This window comes from Pristiophorus japonicus, chromosome 19, assembly GCF_044704955.1.
Source record: "Pristiophorus japonicus isolate sPriJap1 chromosome 19, sPriJap1.hap1, whole genome shotgun sequence".
NCBI classification, from domain to species: Eukaryota; Metazoa; Chordata; class Chondrichthyes; family Pristiophoridae; genus Pristiophorus; species Pristiophorus japonicus.
Window position 1 is genome coordinate 55,275,589 of NC_091995.1, and position 20,816 is coordinate 55,296,404.

The 20,816-nt window shown below is 48.2% G+C and overlaps 1 pseudogene; it reads right to left on the reverse strand.

Moving 5' to 3' along the window:
- Window positions 1-18,431, reverse strand: part of LOC139230226 (protein FAM118B pseudogene) — a 33,607-nt pseudogene extending 15,176 nt beyond the window's left edge.
- Between the last annotated feature and the right edge of the window lie 2,385 nt (window positions 18,432-20,816).

Below are 20,816 nucleotides of genomic sequence, written 5' to 3' on the forward strand. Positions count from 1 at the left end.
TGTAGCCATTGGACTGTCCTGTGGATGTGTATACCTTTTTATAAATGGATCAACGATTGCTACTCCAGCTAACTGCCATAACCTTTACCTGATATTCTTTAGCTGGTAGTAAGGAACATTGCGATTCGTTTTGTGCAGTGGTCACTTTGTGGGCCAGTGTGGAAAGGGTTTCTTGTGCTGCTGTACAAGAAACAATCATGTGTCTCGCCTCACTAGGATAGGTGGAATGGAATGTAAGTACACTAATGCACGAATGTATACTCTCCTCGACCACCACAGTTGAATTGTTTGAGTGGCTGTTTTGGACAGAGCTTATTCCCACCTGATAAGATTTCATTGACTGCAGTGCAGCTGTGACTCAGTGGGTAGCACTCTTGCTGCTGAGTTAGAAGGTTGTTGGTTCAAGTCTCACTTCAGGAACTTGTAGCACAAAAAATCTAGGCTGACGCTCCAGTGCAGTGCTGAGGGAGTGCTGCTGTGCTGTCTTTTGGCTGAAACATTAAACCAAGGCACCGTCTGCTCTCTCAGGTGGATGTGAAGATCCCATGGCACTATTTTGAAGAAGAGCAGGGGAGTTATCCCCGGTGTCCTGGCCAATATTTATCCCTCAATCAATATAACAAAAACAAATTATCTGGTCATTATCACATTGCTGTTTGTGGGAGCTTGCTGTGCACAAATTGGCTGCTGCATTTCCTACATTACAACAGTGACTACTGTTACATCTGTAATGTACCTATGAATGACTCCACGAGACAATGTGTTGTACTCAAACTGTAGTGACCTTGGTCCTTTATTCGTAACTCCAGAGTGAGGCAGCCGCTTGGTGGCTGCCCTTTTATACAGCCCTGCCACCAGGGCAGGAAACCCTGGTCTTCACCAGTTGCACCCTCTAGTGGTGCCAGCATGTGTATACACAATGTAAACCTTATTGATAGTACATCAGGTAAACAAGTCTCCATCTTATGCAACTATACAGTGCGTACACAGAGAGTATATCTATAGTCTGCAAATATAACATCACTCTCCCCCAAGTCCTTTGTGCCAATTACCTTTGGACTATGTGTCTGGCTTAGCTCTCCCCAGACTTACAATAGCCCTTACACCTTGGCTGTGCTTTGGCTTCGCTCTCTCCCTGTTAACCCCCAACATTGGGTAGTGGTTACCAGTTTGGATGGTTTGATGATGCAGTGGAGGTTCCAGTGGGTTCTGGGTGTGATCCATATGTGTGTCCATGGCTACATACATCCATTTACCCGCCCCTCACAGCAAGATCATGCAGCTGACCTGTTACATTAACATACAGGATCAGACACAGTGCATATACAAAGAAAGGAAGAAGAAAAAAGTTTGTATCATGACACCTTGGTTCAGTGACTTACATTCGTGCGCCAGGATTGGGTAGATCGCATTCATGGTTCAGTCATGGTCAGTACTGAGGTAGCAGTACAGACAGGCGAGGTCGCTGTTTCCAGAGCAACCAGACGGGGTTCTAGTTGTCTGATGGCGGTGCTGTGCCCCCTGCTAGCGGGGTGGGCTTGGTTCACTCACCGTGCCAGGACTCAGGGCCTTTGCCGTTGTCAAGTGTTGGGCAGAGCCACAGATGTGTGTGGCCTCCCTGTCCTCTTTTGAGGGCTGCAGAATCTTCTGCCTGCTCTTTAACGGTGTTGGGAACCTGGCTGTTCCAGGTCCCGTTTGGAGAGTTCATTGGTTCTGACCTTTCTCTCCCGGACATGGTCGTGGTAGCAACTGGGTCTGGGGGCTGCACTGTCTCCACCCGGGTGGTGGTCAATGGTGGCCGACTGCGCGTATTGGCGCCATTTTCATTTCCAGGTCTGTGGCGAATACTGCCATCAGGTGCCTGCAACGTGGGATAGACCTGGGGCAGGGTATCAGGATCAGTGCCTTTACCCTCCTGAGGTCGCTGGCCTATAACTTGTGGGGACACCTGGGGCAGGGCATCAGGATCAGCGCCTTTACCCTCCCGAATTCCCTCACTTGCTACTTTTGGGGACACTCTATTCCCGACATCTCGCAACAACATTTTGTTCTTTACATTAGGAATAGTACCGACATCTCACAACAACATTTTGTTCACAATCTTAATTGGTTCGTTACATTGATTGCTATGTATACAATGTCTCTTTAAGTTCAGTTGGTTGCAGGTCTCCTTTAAGAGAACCCTGCTGGCTTTACCCCAATCAAATCCTTTGTTAGACACCACGTGTTGGTCTCTCAGCGTTGCAGCTTGTGGTATTGCTGCGGCCATCTTTTTTTTCAGCCACACTGCACCTCGCTGCAGCAGGGACGCCATCTTGCCTCTGTCCTCGAGGTCGACTGCCCTCAAGGTCGTCTGCCTTGATCCTTCTCTCCCGCGATTCTGCCACAAAAGCTGGAAGAATGCCTGTGAATTCGATCTTCTTCCCCAGGAGTCCTGCCAATAGAGCCAGGAAGGTATTTTTATGTTGTTCCGGTTGGATCATTGCCACGCAGTCATGATGGATGGTCTGTGCCTCAGGTGCTGCGCTGCTCTGTTCTCTGGTGCTTAGCCCAAGCGAAGGTGAGGTTTTGCTCTGCCTCTGAGCACGGGGGTCATCGATTGCTGGAGTGAAGAGGTCTTCCCATTTCTACTGGATCTTCCCCATCCACCTTCTTCTGAGTAGTGTTGGACCATCACCTGCAACAATCCACAGAGGTAACTTGTGCACCACGCCATTATGGATTACACTTACAAGGACTGGGATCAGCTCCTTGGTGTAGGTGCGCAACTTTTCCTGTACTGGAACCAGCTCGGGTCGGTTTTTCGTTCCATAGCCTCTCAAAGGCATCCTGGCTCATCACTGACTGGCTCGCTCCCATGTCCACTTCCATAAAGACTGGAACGCTGTTTATCTCGACTTCCATCTTCACTGGAGGACAATTGGTGGTGCAGGTATACACTTCAGACACTTCTTCTTGGGGCTGAGCTGCCTCACTGGCCAAATCATCATACTCCCCGCTGGATTCAAAGTCATCTACCGACTCCTCTGCTAGACAGTGAGTCATATTTCTTTTACACATATGCTCGAGGTGGCCCTTCGTGTTACAGGCTTTGCATACGTACTCAGCAAACCGACACCGGTGAGCCATATGGTTTCCTCCGCTACACCAGCATGATGCTACTCGATTAGCACCCTCGGCAGACTCTGAGTTCTGGAACCCTGAGGTCAGTGCTCTCTGCTCTGGGCAGAGTCACGTTCTACTGTCTTGCCTGTGAAAGGCACCATTCTGTGTACAGTACTTGTCGGGTTTGAGTCCACAGGATGAGTAATTTGCTTGGTGCTGCAGGTCAAGGTCATGAACTCCTGACTGATGCTGATGGCCTTCTGCAGGTTGACTGTGGTGTCGGCAGATAATAGCTTGTGAAGGAGCCCCTCGTGGCCAATTCCTATAACAAAGATGTCTCGCAATGCTTCGTTGAGGTACATGCCAAAATCACACGGTGCCGCAAGTCTCCTGAGGTCAGCAGCATAATTTGCAATCTCCTGGCCCTCTGTGCCTAGCTGTGAGGATGCTCTCTTTTGGTTTTAGTTGGTCGCGAATTAGTTCAGTCAGCTCGTCATATGTCTTATCCGTGGCCTTTGTGGGTGCCAGCAAGTCCCTGACGAAGTGGTAGACCTCAGGCCCACAACTGATCAGCAGTATAGCCTTGCGCTTCTCTGCCGATGTGTCCGTCTCCCCTGCCAGGTCGTTTGCCACAAAATATAGCTCGAGTCTTTCCGTGAAGGCATCCCAATCATCACCCTCTGCGAAGTCTTTTAGTGTGCCAAAGTTAGCCATAATCGCATGAAAGTCCGTATTCTTGTCGCCAGTGGTTATGTCTGTAATGTACCTATGAATGACTCCACGAGGCAATGTGTCGTACTCAAACTGTAGTGACCTTGGTCCTTTATTCTGAATTCCAGAGTGAGGCAGCCGCATGGTGGCTACCCTTTTACACAGCCCCTGCCACCAGGGCAAGAAACCCCGGTCTCCATCAGTTGCACCCTCTAGTGGTGCCAGCATGTATATACACAGTGTAAACCTTATTGTTAGTACATCAGGTAAACAAGTCTCCATCTTATGCAACTATACAGTGACTACAGAGAGTATATCTATAGTCTGCATATATAACTACACTTCAAAAGTACTTCATTGGCTGTAAAGCGCTTTGAGACGTCCGGTGGTCGTGAAAGGCACTATAGAAATGCACAAATTTCTTTTCTTTTTCTATATCAGAGCTAAAAGGAGATGTTTATGGCGGGAGGCCCAGCCAATGTTTTAGAATCTCACCATAATGCTTCAGTTCAAATAAGGCAAGTCATCACAGATACACATAAGAGCTATGCCTAGGAAGTTCAAAAGCTCAAGGAATTAAAACCAACTTCCACAATATTAGAGAGACTAATCTTCTAAAGGAAGGTTTGCTCTAAGCCGGACAGTCACACCCAGGGTAGATGTGTGGTTCAGTGCACAGCAATAGCTGCTGAATCATCTGGGGGAGGAAGCCCCTCAATGTCTCCACTGAACACATCGCACTCGCCCAGCGCCCCAGTGATTGGGACAGGAAACGCCTGCTATAAATGAGAATTGCCGAAGCCTCGTGCAAGGTTGGCTTGCATTTTCCCTGTAAAGTGTGGGAAGGCTCATCCTTACCTTACATTGGTCCCACGCTCCAAACAAACGAGTGATCATGGCGGAGGTCCGCCGAATGTTTTGTGGCGGAGGAGCGGCGCGAGATCGTGGCGGTGGTGCGGCGAATGAGGGTACAGGGCCCAGAAGAGCCGAGGGCTCAGGGGCAGCACGAGCCAGCCCACACACTGATATGTGTGTGCACTAGGTCCGTGCAGCAGAGCTGGTCTTCAGTCGTCCTGGTTAACCGTTGCCACTGGATAAAGGCCTAGCTCTGACAAGCCCGTGTGGTGGCTGATGTGCAACGGTCACCACACGTTAAAAAAATCCACGCACAGGCATCTTCCACCCCCTCAACTGGAGTTCAGGACTGGAACATCGGGTCCTTCATTGAAACATCTGTGAACTCGCGTGAAAGCAAGTCTTTCTCTTTCGAGGGACCGTCTATGATGATGATGATGATGATGACATTGGTCCACAGTGAGCTCCACTTGGCACCTGCCGGAATACAGTTATACTCAGGCTCGCGCCGGGCAGTTGTGGATGTGACAGCCTGTACATTACAAACTGGGACATGGCCCGCCCTCTCATGGGTGGCTGGATAACGAATCACTGAAAGTTAACATGCAGGTACAACAGGCAATTAAGAAAGTAAATGGTATTTTGGCCTTCATTACAAGAGGATTTGAGTATAAGAGTAACAGGGACCGAAATTGCCCACGGCTCGAAACGCGCCACCCCTCTGTTTCTCGTGTTTTTACCAGCACGGTGGATGCGGTGGTTTCTTGAGTGAAATTCCGTTCTTTGGCTTTTTTTGGGGGGTCGGAAGTCGGTCATAATGGGGGTGAATGTGCGGCGGTGAGAGGGGCGGATGTTGGGGGCGGGCAGAGTGTCCTCCACTGTCACTCATCAGTGTAACGCTGATGACATCATCACGGCACCACGTCACCACGGCTCTCCGCTTCACTTAAAGGGGAGAGCCTGCGCGATTCTTTAAGTTAGGTCCCTTGGGCCACCAGGGAGGGCTTTGGCTGGGTCACCAGCCTGGCTCCCAAGATGGCGTGCCAGGCTGCTTGTTGGTGGCCCCGGCCGAACCCGGGGGGGGGGGGGTGGGCATAATTGTCGGCCGTTGACCTGGCAGTTGACTGACAAAAAAAACCACCTGGTGGCAGCGGCAGTAGGCCCTCCCCTTTAATGGGAGCTGCACCGCCATTTTGCAAGGACTACAACCCCACTGCACCAGCAGAAAAAAGCAGCTTTTGGCACTGCCCGGCGGGAGCAAGATATGTTCGGCGGAATTTCGGCATCACGGGGGGGACCATCGGCGGTGCGCACTCTAATGATGCACTTAGGGCGGATTTGCTGCATCGAAGTGGTGGGTGGGGGGTGGGGGGGAGCGGGTCACCGCTGGGATACGTAGGAGCGGAATTTAAAAAATGGCGGCCATTACACAAAAAATCGGCGGCCATTGCACTCCGCAGCGTGGCCGTCGATTTCTGGCGGTAACGGGCCTTAAGGGAAGGGGCAATTTTGGCCCCAAGATGTCTTACTGCAATTATATAGGGCCCTGATGAGAACGCACCTGGTGTATTGTGTACAGTTTTGGTCTCCTTACCTAAGGAAGGATATACTTGCCATAGAGGGAGTGCAACAAAGGTTCACCAGACTGATTCCTGGGATGGGGGGGATTGTCCTCGGAGGAGAGATTCAGTAGACTAGGCCCATATTCTCCAGTGTTTAGAAGAATGAGAGGTGATCTCATTGAAACACACAACATTCTTACAGGGCTTGACAGGGTAGATGCAGGGAGGATGTTTCCCCGAGAGTCTAGAGCCAGGGGTCACAGTCTCAGAATAAGGGGTCAGCTATTTAGTACCGAGATGAGGAGAAACTTCTTCACTCAGAGGGTGGTGAATCTTTGGAATTCTCTACCCCAGAGGGCTGTGAATGCTCAGTTGTTGAGTATGTTCAAGGCAGAGATCGATTAGATTTTTGAATGTTAAGGGATAGTGCAGGAAAATGGAGTTGAGATAGAAGATCAGCCATGATCTTATTGAATGGCGGAGCAGGCTCGAGGGGTCGAATTGCCTACTCCTGCTCCTAATTGTTATGTTCTTATATTCTTATAAGCTGAGCACCTGCTCTACTATAATAAAAACAACTTGTATTTATATAGCACCTTTAATGTAGTGAAAGGTCCCAAGGTGCTTCACAGAGTATTATGAGATACATTAGCCAATCTGAATAGATTTCGTCTATCAGTACTCACTAGCTATGTACATCTCACTGTTACAACAGACTCGCTCTGTTATCTTAAGCATTTTACTCCTAATGGGCAAACAAAAGGCAGTCTGAGGGGTGAGCTCAGTGCTTCCAGCTCAGCTCGAGTGCCCAGGGAAACTTTCATGGCAATGAAAAAGAATGAGAGGAAGGATTTTGAAAGCACAAGAGTTGTAAGAGACAATGGCGGCAATTTTAACCTCACCCGCCCGTCGAGGAAACTGCCGGGATCGGGGTATCGCTGGTTTTACCCCACGCCTGATTCAATTCTCCAGTAAAGTCAATGGCTCAGAACAAGAACCATAAGAAATAGAAGCAGGAGTTGGCCATCTTGCCCTTCGAGCCTGTTCCGCCATTCAATATCAGAGCTGATCTGATCATGGACTCGGGTCCACTTTCCCGCCCACTCCCTATAACTCTTGACTGCCTTATCGTTCAATAACCTGTCCATCTCCACCTTAAGAACATAAGAATTAACATCAGAAGTAGGCCATTTGGCCCCTCAAGCCTGCTCCACCATTTAATAAGATCATGGCTGATCTGATCATGGACTCAGCTCCATTTCCCTGCCCGCTCCCCATAACCCTTTATTCGCTTATCGCTCAAAAATCTGTCTATCACCACCTTAAATATATTCAATGACCCAGCCTCCACAGCTCTCTGGGCCAGAGAATTCCACAGATTTACAACCTTCTGAGAAAATAAATTCCTCATCTCAGTTTTAAATGGGCGGCCCCTTATTCTGAGACTATTTCCCCTAGTTTTAGTTTCCCCTATGTGGAAATATCCTCTCTGCATCCACCTTGTCGAGTCCCCTCACTATCTTATATGTTTCGATAAGATCACCTCTCATTCTTCTGAACTCCAATGAGTATAGGCCCAACCTACTCAACCTATCTTCATAAGTCAACCCCCTCATCTCCAGAATCAACCTAGTGAACCTTCTCTGAACAGCCTCCAATGCAAGTATATCCTTCCTTAAATATGGAGACCAAAACTGTACGCAGTTGGATGCCCTAATATTGGGCGGGGTGTAATTCCAGTGTCCTGTGGGATTCCCGGCCAGCGAGTTAGCATAGAATGACCCCCGAACGACTCTTTCAAGCTGCGATTCAGTCAGGCTCCGAATACTTGCTTCAGTTCAGGCTCAGAGGGTGTATGAAAAATGAGTCAGCCAAGGATATTAGTGCTTATCTTATTGCCGCTGTTAAGAATCCAGGTAGATAGAGTTATGAAATAGGAAAGGAAATTGTAGAGTTAGAGGGGAAGGCCATCTTAGACTGGGTGTTGTGTAATGAGAGAGAATTAATTAGCAATCTCGTTGTGCGAGGCCCCTTGGGGAAGAGTGACCATAATATGGTGGAATTCTGCATTAGGATGGAGAATGAAACAGTTAATTCAGAGACCATGGTCCAGAACTTAAAGAAGGGTAACTTTGAAGGTATGAGGCGTGAATTGGCTAGGATAGATTGGCGAATGATACTTAAGGGGTTGACTGTGGATGGGCAATGGCAGACATTAAGAGACCGCATGGATGAACTACAACAATTGTACATTCCTGTCTGGCGTAAAAATAAAAAAGGGAAGGTGACTCAACCGTGGCTATCAAGGGAAATCAGGGATAGTATTAAAGCCAAGGAAGTGGCATACAAATTGGCCAGAAATAGCAGCGAACCTGGGGACTGGGAGAAATTTAGAACTCAGCAGAGGAGGACAAAGGGTTTGATTAGGGCAGGGAAAATGGAGTACGAGAAGAAGCTTGCAGGGAACATTAAGATGGATTGCAAAAGTTTCTATAGATATGTAAAGAGAAAAAGGTTAGTAAAGACAAACGTAGGTCCCCTCCAATCAGAATCAGGGGAAGTCATAATGGGGAACAAAGAAATGGCAGACCAATTAAACAAGTACTTTGGTTCGGTATTCACTAAGGAGGACACAAACAACCTTCCGGATATAAAAGGGGTCAGAGGGTCTAGTAAGGAGGAGGAACTGAGGGAAATCCTTATTAAACGGGAAATTGTGTTGGGAAAATTGATGGGATTGAAGGCCGATAAATCCCCAGGGCCTGATGGACTGCATCCCAGAGTACTTAAGGAAGTGGCCTTGGAAATAGCAGATGCATTGACAGTCATTTTCCAACATTCCATTGACTCTGGATCAGTTCCTATCGAGTGGAGTGTAGCCAATGTAACCCCACTTTTTAAAAAAGGAGGGAGAGAGAAAACAGGGAATTATCGACCGGTCAGCCTAACCTCAGTAGTGACAACATTGGGAACATTCTTCCTGCATCTAACCTGTCTGAACCCATCAGAATTTTAAACGTTTCTATGAGGTCCCCTCTCATTCTTCTGAACTCCAGTGAATACAAGCCCAGTTGATCCAGTCTTTCTTGATACGTCAGTCCCGCCATCTCGGGAATCAGTCTGGTGAACCTTCACTGCACTCCCTCAATAGCAAGAATGTCCTTCCTCAAGTTAGGAGACCAAAAATGTACACAATACTCCAGGTGTGGCCTCACCAAGGCCCTGTACAACTGTAGCAACACCTCCCTGCCCCTGTACTCAAATCCCCTCGCTATGAAGGCCAACATGCCATTTGCTTTCTTAAACGCCTGCTGTACCTGCATGCCAACCTTCAATGACTGATGTACCATGACACCCAGGTCTCGTTGCACCTCCCCTTTTCCTAATCTGTCACCATTCAGATAATAGTCTGTCTCTCTGTTTTTACCACCAAAGTGGATAACCTCACATTTATCCACATTATACTTCATCTGCCATGCATTTGCCCACTCACCTAACCTATCCAAGTCACTCTGCAGCCTCATAGCATCCTCCTCGCTGCTCACACTGCCACCCAACTTAGTATCATCCGCAAATTTGGAGATACTACATTTAATCCTCTCATCTAAATCATTAATGTACAATGTAAACAGCTGGGGCCCCAGCACAGAACCTTGCGGTACCCCACTAGTCACTGCCTGCCATTCTGAAAAGTACCCATTTACTCCTACTCTTTGCTTCCTGTCTGACAACCAGTTCTCAATCCATGTCAGCACACTACCCCCAATCCCATGTGCTTTAACTTTTCACATTAATCTCTTGTGTGGGACCTTGTCGAAAGCCTTCTGAAAGTCCAAATATACCACATCAACTGGTTCCACTTTACTGGAAACATCCTCAAAAAATTCCAGAGATTTGTCAAGCATGATTTCCCTTTCACAAATCCATGCTGACTTGGACCTATCATGTCACCTCTTTCCAAATGCGCTGCTATGACATCCTTAATAATTGATTCCATCACTACTGAGGTCAGGGGTCACAGTCTAAGGATAAGGGGTAAGCCATTTAGGACCGAGATGAGGAGGAACTTCTTCACCCAGAGAGTGGTGAACCTGTGGAATTCTCTACCACAGAAAGTTGTTGAGGCCAATTCACTAAATATATTCAAAAAGGAGTTAGATGAAGTCCTTACTACTAGGGGGATCAAGGGGTATGGCGAGAAAGCAGGAATGGGGTACTGAAGTTGCATGTTCAGCCATGAACTCATTGAATGGCGGTGCAGGCTAGAAGGGCCAAATGGCCTACTCCTGCACCTATTTTCTATGTTTCTATGTTTCTACAAGCCAAGTAAGAACATAAGAATTAGGAGCAGGAGTCGGCCATTCGGCCCCTCGAGCCTGCTCCGCCATTCAATGAGATCATGGCTTATCTTCTACCTCAACTCCACTTTCCCACCCGATCCCCATATCCCTTGATTCCCCTAGACTCCAAAAATCTACCTATTTCAGCCTTGAATATCCTTAACGATTCAGCATCCACAGCCCTTTGAGGTAAAGAATTCCAAAGATTAATAATCCTTTGAGTGAAGAAATTTCTCCTAATCTCTGTCTGAAATAGCTGACTGCTTATAATGAGACTGTGCCCCCTAGTTCTAGACACTCCAGCCAAGGGAAACAACCTCTCAGCATCTACCCTGTCAATCCCCCTCAGAATCATATGTTTCAATGAGATCACGTTTCATTGTCCTAAACTCCAGAGTGTATAGGCCCAATCTAATCAATCTCTCCTGATAAGATACCCCTCTCATCCCAGGAATCAATCTAGTGAACATTTGGCGCCGCCTGTAAGGCAAGTATATAATTCCTTGGATGAGGAGATCAAAACAGTGCACAGTACTCCATGTGTGGTCTCTCCAAGGCCCTGTACAATTGTAGCAAGACTTCCTTACTCTTGTACTCCAACCCCCTTGCAATAAAGGCCACCATGCCATTTGCCTCATAGCACTCATGGCACTATGGCTGTATGTCTTTAATACTCTTATGAATGACTCCACGAAGTCTAGTATTGTACTTGAGCTGTTGTGATCTTAGTCCCATTTATTGTAACTCCAGAGTGAGGCACAAGCATGGTGGGCAGCCTTTTATACTGGGCCTTGCATACCTATGCAGGTGACCCTCAGGTCTCCCGCCACAGTGCCCTCTGGTGGCACACCTTATGTGACTATATAGTTGGTATACATGGTCTACATACATGACATCGGCATTGTCACTATTTTGAAGAAGAGCAGGGCAACCAATATTTATCCCTCAATCAACATAACAAAAAAACATTATCTGGTCATTATCACATAACTGTTTGTGGGAGCTTGCTGTGCGCAAATTGGCTGCTGCGTTTCCTACATTACAACAGTGACTATACTCCAAAAGCACTTCATTGGCTATAAAGTGCTTTGAGACGTCTGGTGGTCGTGAAAGACACTATATAAATCCGAATCTTTCTTTCTTTCTTTAAAATAGCCTGTTCCCTGGTTGGTTCCATGACATATTGTTCTGGGAAACTGTTTTGAATGCATTCCATGAATTCGTCCTCCAGACTACCTTTGCCGATTTGATTTGCCCAGTCTATATGAAGATTAAAGTCCCCCACAATTATTGCATTACTTTTGTTACAAGCCCCTATTATTTTTTTATTAATACTCTGTCCAAGGCTACTGTTTGGGGCCTATAAATTACTCCCACCAGTGCTTACTGCCCTTGTTATTTCTTATCTCCACCCATACAGATTCTACTTCCTGATCTTCTGAGCTAAGATCCTTTCTCACTACTGTCCTTATGTCATCATTTAGCATCAGGGCTACATCCCTGCTTTTCCATTCTGCCTGTCTGTTCAAAACATTAAGTTGCCTGGAATATTTAGTTCCCAGCCTTGGTCACCATGCAACCACATCTCCGTAATAGCGATTAGATCAAACCCATTTATCTCTATTTGTGCCATTAATTCATCTATCTTGTTATGAATGCTTCACACATTCAGATAAAGAGCCTTTAATTTGAACTTTTTACCATTATTCCTAGCTTTCACCTTATTCACTGTTGCACTTTTACCATTAAACTCTCTGTCCCTTCCTGTCACACTCTGCTTATCTTTACCCAAATCATTACACTGCTCCATTGCCTTGACTTTTCTCTTTAGATTTTTAAATTTCCCCTCACCTGACCCCTCCCCCCAAGTTTAAAGCCCTATCTACAGCCCTAGTTATTCGATTTGCCAGGACACTGGTCCCAGCCCGGTTTAAGTGGAGCCCGTCCCAACGGAGCAGCTCCCTTTTTCCCCAGTACTGGTGCCAGTGCCCCATGAATTGAAACCACTCTTTGAGCCACGCATTTAACTCACTGATCTGCCAATTTGCGCAAGACTCAGGTTGTAAGCGCCTTAGATGTTTCACCACGTTAATGACGCTATATAAATACAAGTTGTAATTTTTGTTGTTGTTTAATTTGGACCCAACCTCCTCAAACTCTCTCAGCAGAACCTCATTCCTAATTCTACCTATGTCATTGGTTCCTACATGGACCATGACAATTGAATCCTCTCCCTCCCACTCAAAATTCTTCTCCAGCCACAAGGAGATATCCTGGCACAGGGCAGGCAACACAGCCTTTGGGACTCCTGGTCTCAGCTGCAGAGAACAGTATCTATCCCCCTGACTATACTGTCCCCTACCATGACATTCTTTTTCACGCCCCCTACTTGAATGGCCTCCTGCACCATGGTGCCATGGTCAGTTTGTTCATTCACCCTGCAAACTGTGCTCTCATCCAAATAGGCAACAATAACCTCATTCCTGTTGGATAAGAGCAAAGCACTGCCCCTTACTTGCCTGAGTCACAGCATACCCTCCTGTCCCTGACCACTAACCAGACATGTTTCACTACCTAACCTAAAGGGGTGTGACTGCCTCCAGGATCAAAGTGTCCAGGTAACTCTCCCCTTCCTGATGCCTGAGAATATCTGCACCTTGGACTCCAGCTCAACAACACTGAGCTGAAGTTGCTCGAGATGCAGGCACTTACTGCAGACGTGGTCATCTGGGATCGCGATGCTCTCCACAAACTCCCACGAGAGGTCCATGAGTCGGGAGCTCCGAGATTTTGCGAGCTCCGAGAGTTCGGGAGGTCCAGTTGTCCATGAGTTCGGGAGGTCCATGAGTTTGGGAGGTCCGAGAGTTCGGGAGGTCCGAGAGTTCGGGAGGTCTGAGAGTTCGGGGGTTCTGGAGGTCCGAGAGTTCGGGAGGTCCGAGAGGTCTGAGAGTTCGGGAGGTCCGAGAGTTTGGGAGGTATGAGAGGTCGGGAGGCCAGGAGGTCCGAGAGTTCAGGAGGCCCGGAGGTCTGAAAGTTCAGGAGGCACGAGAGGTCGGGAGGCCCGGAGGTCCGAGAGTTCAGGAGGCCCGGAGGTCTGAAAGTTCAGGAGGTCTGAGAGTTCGGGAGGCCCGGAGGTCTGAGAGGTCGGAAGGCCTGGAGGTCCGAGAGTTCGGGAGGTCCGGAGGTCTGAGAGGTCGAGCGACCAGGAGGTCTGAGAGGCCGGGAGGCCTGGAGGTCCGAGAGTTCGGGAGATGAGCTCACAGCCCTCATTCGGGCAGGTAAGTGATTGGCTGTTTGGTAAGTCATCTTTCTCTTTTATAATCAGATAAGTCTAACTAGAGGGATGGCAGGGCAGCTCAGTCCCGTGGAGTGCACATCCTGTGGCATGTGGGAAGTCCTGGATGCTTCGCACGGCCTAGACAACCATGTGTACAGGAGGTGTCGCCAGCTTCAACTACTTGAGTTCCGCGTTTCGGGGCTTGAGCGGCGGCTGGAGTCAATACGGTGTATCCGCAAGGCTGAAAGCTACGTGGATAGCACGTTTCAGGAGATGGTCACCCCGCAACTTAAAAGCGTGCAGGCAGAGGGGATGTGGGTGACCACCAGACGAAGTAAGAATGCTAGGCAGGTAGTGCAGGAGTCCTCCCCGAGTCCATCTCATTTCCAATCGATATTCTCTTTTGAGCACCGACGAGGGGGATGGTGCCTCTGGGGAGTGCAGCCCGAACCAAATCCAAGGCACCACGGGTGGCTCAGCTGCAGAGGAGGGAAGGACAAAGAATAAAAGAGCTGTAGTTGTGGTGTATGAAATGATACAAGAACTCTGTACTGTGAGTCAGTGACTAGGTGTAACCTGCTCAGTCTTTAATGCCTTCCAGAAGATACAAAGGTGAAGTTCAGGTTATATACCGGGCCCACCACAAGTGTGTCTATGACCCTAGGATCTCCGACGGTAGTGCCCCCTGTTGGTGGGCAGACCTAGACCTATGTACAATCATTACATCATTTCCACCGCCCCCCCCCCCACCCCAGCCCAGTTCTTGGCACAAGTCCATATTACAAGTTTAGACAGTCCGGAGCCCTTCGCTCCCTGGCTGACCGTCTCAGTACAATCCCAGTACTTTCCAAGTCTCTCACGACTTGGGGCTGAGCGCGTTGATCACAGTGGGTTCTTCTGATGGCTGTACGTGAGTTGGTTGGTCGTCTAAGCTCGCGGTGTCTTCTTCCAACTGTTCCGATTCGTCAGTGTGTCTTAGCTTGATTTGATCAATGTGTTTCCTGCACATCTGCCCATTCTTGAGCTTAACCATATACACCCGGTTACCCTCCTTATCCGTAACATTGCCCAAGAGCCACTTGGGCCTTTGACCATGGTTAAGTACATACACTGGGTCATTTACAGATATGTCGCGTGACACTGCGGCCTGGTCGTGATACCACTGCTGGCTTTGATGTCGGGTTTCGACATGATCGTTAAGGTCAGGATGGACTAGAGAGAGCCTGGTTTTGAGGCCTCTCTTCATCAATAATTCCACAGGCGGGACCCCGGTGAGCGTGTGTGGCCTTGTCATGTAACTGAGCAGTATGTATGACAGGCGTGTCTGCAAGGAACCATGAGTTACACGTTTCAGACTCTGCTTGATGGTTTGAACTTCCCGCTCCGCTTGACCATTGGACGTGGGTTTGAATGGGGCTGGCCTCACGTGTTTTATGCCGTTGTGTTTCATGAGCTCTTGAAACTCCAGGCTCATGAAACACGGTCTGTTGTCGCTGACAACGATGTCTGGCAGACCATGTGTGGCAAACAAGGCTCTCAGGTTCTCGATGATGGCAGTGGAAGTGCTGGATGACATGAGCACACATTCTATCCATTTGGAGTATGCATTCACCACCACAAAAAATATTTTACCGAAGAAGAGGCCTGCAAAGTCGATGTGGATTCTAAACCATGGTTTGGATGGCCATGACCACAGACTGAGCAGAGCTTCCTTTGGGGCATTGCTTAACAGTTGCAAGTGCTGCACTGATGCACGCATGACTCTAAGTCTGAGTCAATGCCAGGCCACCAAACATGGGACCTGCGATGGCCTTCATCATGACAATACCGGGATGCGTACTATGTAACTCCCGTACAAATTTCGCCCTGCCTTTCTTGGGCTTCACAACACAATTACCCCACAGTAAACAGTCAGACTGGATGGAAAGCTCATCTTTGTGATGGCTGTACAGTTTGGTTTCATCACCCATTTCCTTGGGGATGGTTGACCAATCCCCGTTAAGAACACAACCGATAGGGTCGGATCCTGGTTGGTCCAGGTCTTAACTTGTTGAGCAGTGACAGGCGACCCTTCACTCTTAAAGGCATCCATGACCATGAGTAGCTCTGTGGGCATTGGCATTTCCACCTCCGGTGTGGGCAACGGAAACCGGCTCAATGCATCAGCGCAGTTGTCGGTGGCTGGTCTATGGTGAATGACAGAATCATAGGCAGATAATGTCAGCGCCCACCTCTGGATGCGGGACGACGCGTTGGTATTGATACCTTTATGTTCCGAGAACAACGACATAAGCGGCTTGTGATCAGTTTCCAGCTCGAAGCGAAGCCCAAACAGGTGCTGGTGCATTTTCTTTTACCCCATAAACACATACTAAAGCTTCTTTCTCTACCATGCTATAGGCTCTTTCCGCCTTGGGTAGGCTTCGAGACGCATATGCAACTGGTTGTAGTTTGCCTGTCTCATTGGCTTGCTGGAGTACGCAGCTGACCCCATAGGACGACGCATCACAGGTCAAAACTAGACGCTTGCATGGGCCATACAGTAACAGTAGCTTGTGGGAACACAACAGATTTCTAGCCTTCTCAAAGGCTCTGTCTTAAAGTTCACCCCACACCTAGTCATCTCCTTCCCTGAGCAGCTTGTGCAAAGGCTCTAATACTGTACTCAATTTGGGTAAGAAGTTACTGAAATAGTTGAGAAGACCCAGGAATGAACTCAGCTCCGTCACATTCTGAGGCCTGGGCGCATTTTTGATGGCCTCTGTTTTCGCGTCTGTAAGTCTGATTCCATCTACAGCAATCTTTCATCCAAGGAATTCGACCTCTGGTGCCATGAAAATGCACTTCGAGCGTTTCAGCCTGAGTCCCACTTTGTCCAGACGACGCAGAATCTCTTCCAGATTGTGCAAGTGCTCGGTGATGTCACGACCTGTGACTAGGATATCGTCTTGGAATACCACGGTCCTGGGGATGGATTTCAATAGGCTCTCCATGTTTCTCTGAAATATGGCTGCCACGGAACGAATGCCAAAAGGGCACCTATTGTAAATAAACAGTCCTTTGTGCGTGTTGATGCAGTAAGTTTCTTTGATGATTCAACCAGTTCTTGTGTCATGTAGTCCGACGTTAGATCCAATTTGGTGAACGATTTCCCCCCCGGCTAGCGTTGCAAACAGGTCATCATCTTTCGGTAGCGGGTATTGATCTTGTTTCGAAACTTGGTTGATCGTGACCTTGTAGTCTCCACAAATCCTGATCGTGCCATCGCTCTTTAACACCGGAACAATGGGACTGGCCCATTCATTAAATTCACCTGGTGAGATGACTCCCTCGCGATGTAGCCTGTCCAATTTGAGCTCGACCTTTTCTCTCATCATGTGCGGGGCCGCCCTGGCTTTGTGATGGATGGGCCTTGCGTCTGGGCCTAGGTGAATCTGCACCTTGGCTCCCTTGAAGCTGCCAATTCCCGGTTCAAACAATGAGAGGAATTTGCTCAGCACTTGAGCACACAAATCATCATCAGCTGATGACAAAGCTTTGATATCGTGCCATTTTCATTTTATTTTCTTGTGCCAATTCCTGCCGAATAACGATGGGCCCTTGCCCGGGATAATACATAACGATAGATCATGAACCGCTCCCTACGACACTCTTACTGTTGCACAACCGATCACTGGTATGAGCTCTTTGGTGTAGGTATGCAACTTCGCATTTATCGGACTCAGCTTGGGTCTCTCTGCCTTGGTTTCCCACAGCTTTTCGAAAGTCCTCTGGCTCATTATCGATTGACTCGCACCTATATCTAATTCTATGGATACGGCACGCCGTTTAATTTTATCTCCATCATTATCGGTTGGCTCTTTGTTAGGAATGCACGTACGGTATACACTTCCTCATTGGAGCTCTTAAATGTCTCGGGCTGCATCGATACACGATGAATTGATCATCATTCATGTGGTGTGTCGCAGCTTGCTTGCTCCGCTGCGGACATGTCTGCTGAAGATGCCCTGTCTTCGCACACCTTCTGCATACATACTGCCTGAAGCGGCATTGGTGGGGTCGGTGATGGCCCCCGCAACGCCAACACGTTGAGCTCGGATTTGCGCACGATGGCGGGCTTTGAGCGACTCCCGTTCTCGCATACGCAGTCAAGTAGGCCCTCGATGGCGAACTTTGAGCGGCTCCTGTTCTCGCATATTCAGTCGAGTAGGCCCCCGATGGCGGGCTTTGAGCGACTCCCGTTCTCGCATATTCAGTCGAGTAGGCCCCCGATGGCGAACTTTGAGCGGCTTCTGTTCTCGCATACGCAGTCGAGTAGGCCCTCGATGGCGAACTTTGAGCGGTTCCCGGTCTTACAGACGCAGTCAAGTAGGCCCTGCCATGTGCAACTCTGCCGGCCGTCGATACAATTTTGTACACAGTACTTGCCGTGGAGTTCCTGTTTTGTCGCGATATCTGCTTCGTGCTTTTCATGCAAGCCTGGGTGGTGATGACCTTGCTGAGGTCCGGCCTCTCTGTAGCCAGCAGCTTACTTAAGATTGCCTCGTGGTTGACCCCGATTAAGGAAAAGTCGCGCAGCATGTCTTCCAACGCAGGCCCAAATTTGCAAGGCCCTGCAAGACATCTCAGGTTGGCAATAAATGCCTATACGTCTTGGGCTTCTGGACGAACGTGCATATAGAAGCAATATCTGGATATGAGGATTCCTTCCGTGAGTTTAAAGTGTTCCCGAACTAGAGCACACAGTAATCCTTTTCTGTAGGAAGAGTGGGTGAGAGCAGATTCTTGATGAGTGCATAGATCGTGGGACCATAGACGGTGAGAATAACTGCCCTGCGCTTCTCTGCATCCTCGTCTTTGTTTAGGTCGTTTGCCACGAAGTACTGGTCAAGACGATCCGTGAAATCTCCCCAATCCACTCCCTCATTGAATCTCTCGAGAATTCTAACAGTACTCGGTCGTGCTGCGCTTGCCATGGGTTCGTATTTTACTCGTCGCCAGTTGTGGTGTATGAAATGATACAATAAACTCCGTACTGTGAGCCAGTGACTAGGTATAACCTGGTCAGTCTTTAATGGCTTCCAGAAGTGAAGATACAAAGGTGAAGTTCAGGTTATATACCGGGCCTAGCATGAGTGTACCTATGACCCTAGGACCTCCGATGGTAGTGCCCCCTAGTTGTGGGCAGACCTTATGTACATATATTACAGTACTGGTAGGGGATTCAATAGTTAGGGGAATAGAGAGGCGTTTCTGCGGCCGTAGACATGACTCCAGGATGGTATGGTGCCTCCCTGGTGCCAGGGTCAAGGATGTCACAGAGCGGGCGCAGGGCATTCTGGGGTGAGTGGGTAAACAGCTAGAGGTTGTGGTCCATATCGGGACCAATGACATTGGTAGAAAGAGGGATGAGGCCCTGCAGGCAGAATTCAGGGAGCTAGGAGAAAAATTAAAGGATAATCCCTAGGTTACTACCGGTGCCATGTGCTATTGAGTACAAGAGTAGAAGGATAGTGAGGATGAACGCATGGCTGGAGAGTTGGTGTAGGAGGGAGGGCTTTAAATTCCTGAAGCATTGGGACCGCTTCTGGGGGAGATGGGACCTGTACAAACCGGATGGGTTGCACCTCAACAGTGCCAGGACCAATATCCTCACAGGGAGTTTTGCTAGTGCTATTGCGGAGAGTTTAAATTAGCTTGGCAGGGAGACGAGAACCTGAGAACAAATTCAATAGGGAAGAAAGTAAAGTTGAAATTTGAAAGCAAGAATTTAGAAAGTGAATCTGTAAGACACAGGAAACAAGGGTTAGTAAGTAGTAATCAAGGAGGTCTTCCTGTGCTAAATAGTATATACTTCAATGCAAGGAGTATAGCGAATAAGGCGGATGAGCTGAGAGCACAGGTAGACACTTGGAAGTATGACATTATAGCCATTACAGAGACATGGCTGAAGGAGGGGCAGGTTTGGCAGCTCAATATTCGTGGTTACAGGATTTTTAGACAAGGCAGAGAAGGGGCTAAAAAGACTGGGGGTGGGGGAGGTCGCGGTATTGATTAAAGAAACTATTACAGCTGTGAGGAGGGATGATATGTTGGAGGGATCATCAAATGAGACCATATGGGTCAAACTGAAAATAAAAGGGGCAATCACACTGGTGGGCGTGGGAGGCAGATAGAAGAGCAAATATGTAGGCAAATTGCTGTGAAGCCAAAAAATCATAGGGCAGTAATAGGCGATTTCAACTATACTAATATTGATTGGGACAAATATAGTGTGAAGGGTATAGAGGGCGTGGAATTCCTAAAATGCATTCAAGAGAACATTTTTAGTCAGTATGTAACAAGCCCAACACGGATCAGTTCCTATGGACTGGAGGGTAGCTAATGTAACACCACTGTTTAAAAAAGGAGGGAGAGAGAAAACGGGTAATTATAGACCGGTTAGCCTGACATCAATAGTGGGGAAAATGTTGGAATCAATTATTAAAGATGAAATAGCAGCGCATTTGGAAAGCAGTGACAGGATCGGTCCAAGTCAGCATGGATTTATGAAAGGGAAATCATGCTTGACGAATCTTCTGGATTTTTTTGAGGATGTAACTAGCAGAGTGGACAAGGGAGAACCAGTGGATGTGGTGTATTTGGACTTTCAAAAGGCTTTTGACAAGGTCCCACACAAGAGATTGGTGTACAAAATCAAAGCACATGGTATTGGGGGTTATGTACTGACTTGGATAGAGAACTGATTGGCAGACAGGAAGCAGAGAGTCGGGATAAACGGGTTCTTTTCAGAATGGCAGGCAGTGACTAGTGGAGTGCCGCAGGGCTCAGTGCTGGGACCCCAGCTCTTTACAATATATATTAATGATTTAGATGAAGGAATTGAGTGTAATATCTCCAAGTTTGCAGATAACACTAAACTGGATGGCGGTGTGAGCTGTGAGGAGGACGCTAAAAGGCTGCAGG